Raw genomic sequence first — 3,407 nt, forward strand, 5'->3', positions numbered from 1 at the left:
GGCCTGCACCGGCCTCAGCTGGGACAGCCTCTTCCCCGGTCGCAGCAGGTAGGGGTAGGAGTCGGGCCGCAGGTACCTCCCACCTGCCCGAGTCGCAGCTCGCGAGCCGCCAAGGTGAAGTCGTGGGGCGCGGGCTGTGATTGACGGTCTCGCTCCCAGCCTGTGGCAGGGTCAGGGCCCCGGGCGCAACAAACTCGGGGAGGTCCTCGAACCCTGGGGAGGGCCCGCAGAGCCGCGGGGAGGGAAACCACTTTGCCTGTGGGAAGCCCGCAGGATATTTCAAAACTTCCGGTGCGTCGGGGAGTGCTCACTTGCACAGAAGTTGGTTCTAACTCCTATGTTACCCTCATTCTCTCTCTCAGAGATAAGATTTAATGTTCATAGCTTAATTTTCCTGTTGGGATGACTTTAGAATCCATCTAGTCTGGATCTGCTCCTGTGCCAGAGCCAGCAAGAAATACTGAGCTACTTGAGTTTGTACGTGGGGCTGAGAACGCTGCAGGCGAGCTTAATAAATTTTGGTTGCGATTGCTGTTGCTACTTTACTGCGAAGTGTATACAAAGAAAAATTTATATTTGTTATCGGTAACTGGGCATTTTGACAACCGTTCCATTCCCCAGTGTCTTTTTGCACGTAATGTGTGGTGGAGTCAGACCCAACTAGAAATCACTGTAGATAGCAACACCTGACTTGTCTGGAGTTAACTTAGAGTTGTAGAGCGGCCTTAGCTTATTGAAAAAACATCTTGGGGTACTAGGGAGGAAAGGCAATAGGAAGCTAAATCATCCTCAGCAGCCAAAACCGACGGCAAACAATGTATGGTATTTCTTATAGGAGGGCCTCTTGTGCTCAGGAAGTCCTTATTAATTTACCTATAATTTTAATTAGTTTAGTTATCTGGCTTCCTAGGCTGAAACTGAAGGCATTACGTTAGAAGAAAGCCTGGATAGACGTCCGGACTTAGCCAGTGAACACTGACAGCCTGATGAAGAAATTTAAAACTACCTTCATACTTCAAAAAACAAACAAAAAAAGGCGAATTCACTATATAGCAGTCAAGGGTGCTTTGAGGAAGGGGCATGTATTTCTCCACTAAATCCTAGTAATTTATCTTCATAATAATCCTAGAACTGATAATCGATGCTCAACATAATGGCCCCAAGATGTCAAGTGAAGATTCAATTGTAGCATTCGTTTAAGAGGGTGCAGATGCATAGATACTTTTTAGGAAAAATCCTTCCAAAGTAAAAAGGTTCGGTGCTTAAAGGGTTAAATTTCAGTTACTAATATTAGAAAGTTTGTTTATGAGAAATACCCTATACTCTGATTTTGCTGGATAAATGAGATGATTTCATATTTGATAGAGATTTGAATGTATTTGTGTCAAGTTTTGTCTCCTAAGTGTATGATCCTAAGGGACACATCTCATCGTAGTACAGGAAGGATATAACTTAGATATAAAATAATAGCTTTAGAGTGTTTTATAAATTCTATGGATTGTTGTGGGAACTTGAAGTTTGTTGATATGCTTCTCCCCAGAATGTCTTGTTCCCATGTATGTTGTGTCTTACAGAAAAATCATAATGTGTTTGTAGAAGCTATCACTGTGATTATATTGCATATCTTTATCATAACAGCATTACAAGTATGTTTGTGTGATAATGTACAGGCACTTTTTGGTTTGATAGGAAATTGTTTTCCACCCAAATAGGTAATGCATATGTATTGTACAAAAAGAAAAAAAACAGTTCAGTAACATATAGCAGAAAAGGAAAGATCTTTAAAGATCCTTCATCTTCAAGATAACCACTGGTTCGTGGTTGTGTAGTTTATTTTCTCTGCATATATTTAGACAGTTTTTTTAAACTGAAAAGTTAAGTTTGGTTGTGTGTTTTATTTTGAAATACGCATTTCTTTTTCTTTTTTTTTTTTTCTTTTTTTTTGAGACAGTCTCGCACTGTTTCCCAGGCTGGAGTGCAGTAGCATGATCTCGGCTCACTGCAGCCTCCACCTCCCGGGTTCAAGCGTTTCTCCTGCCTCAGCCTCCCGAGTAGCTGGGACTATAGGCACGCGCCACCACGCCCAGCTCATTTTTGTATTTTTAGTAGAGACAGGGTTTCACAATGTTGGCCAGGATGGTCTCGATCTCTTGACCTCGTGATCCGCCTGCACTTCTCAAAGTGCTAGGGTTACAGGCGTGAGCCGCTGTGCCCGGCAGCCTGAGTTTTTCCCTTTCTTATTGTCCTTGTCATATAGTGTTGTATAAACTTACTAACCCTGTCATATGTTTTAAGTTAGATGTCACAGTAATCTAGAGTGTGCTGTCCAGGGCAGTAGCCATGTGTGGCTATTTAAACGTAAATTAATTAATAATTACACAAAATTAAAAATTCAGCTCCTGGGTGTTACCTCATTTCAAGTGCTCAGCAGCTACATGTGGATAGGGGTATTGTATTAGCACAGATTTAGAAATTCCTAACATCAGGAAGTTCTATGTACAGTGCTCATCCAGAGTACACCACTTTTTAGCACGTGATGCTAGTTATTTTGGATAACCAGCTAATCACTCTCTTTCAGGATCTGAATTTGGTCACTGTGTCTTATCTATTCTAGGGGTGTGTGTGTGTGTGTGTGTGTGTGTGTGTGTGTGTGTGTGTGATGGAGTTTCGTTCTTGTCATCCAGGCTGGAGTGCAACAGTGTGATCTCGGCTCACTGCAACCTCCGCCTCCCAGGTTCAAGCAATTCTGCCTCAGCCTCCGGAGTAGCTGGGATTACAAGCGCCTGCCACCATGCCCAGCTAATTTTCTTTTTTTTTTTCTTTCTTTCTTTTTTTTTGAGACTGAGTCTCGCTCTGTCGCCCAGGCTAGGGTGCAGTGTTACAATCTTGGCTCACTGCAGCCTTTGCCTCCTGGGTTCAAGCGATTCTCCTGCTTCAGCCTCCTGAGTAGCTGGGATTGCAGGTGCATGCCCCCATGCCCAGCTAATTTTTGTATTTTTAGTAAAGATGGTTACACCATGTTGACCAGGCTGGTCTTGAACTCCTGACCTAGTGATCCGCCCACCTCAGCCTCCCAAAGTGCTGGGATTACAGGCATGAGCCACCGTGCCCGGCCCAGACCCTCATCTCCAATGCTACTGTCATAATTAAGGCCATTGTAGTCTCTCTCCTGGATGCTGGAACAGCCCTCTAACTGGTTTCTTGCCTCCAGTCTTGCTTCTCTTCCACCTTCCACACTGGAACCAAGTCCTTCAGTGAGTTCTTGTTACCCTTACTATCTGATCCAGGCCTTTTAAAGTGGTTTATGGCCGGGCGCGATGGCTCACGCCTGTAATCCCAGCACTTTGGGAGGCCGAGGCGGGCGGATCACAAGGTCAGGAGATCGAGACCATGGTGAAACCCCGTCT

The 3,407-nt window shown here is 44.4% G+C and overlaps 1 protein-coding gene across 2 annotated transcripts in view; it reads left to right on the top strand.

Moving 5' to 3' along the window:
- Window positions 1–3,407, top strand: part of MCMBP (minichromosome maintenance complex binding protein) — a 69,459-nt gene that overhangs the window by 25,520 nt on the left and 40,532 nt on the right. The window lies entirely within an intron of this gene.

Source organism: Mandrillus leucophaeus, unplaced genomic scaffold (assembly GCF_000951045.1).
Source record: "Mandrillus leucophaeus isolate KB7577 unplaced genomic scaffold, Mleu.le_1.0 Scaffold65, whole genome shotgun sequence".
NCBI classification, from domain to species: domain Eukaryota; kingdom Metazoa; phylum Chordata; class Mammalia; order Primates; family Cercopithecidae; genus Mandrillus; species Mandrillus leucophaeus.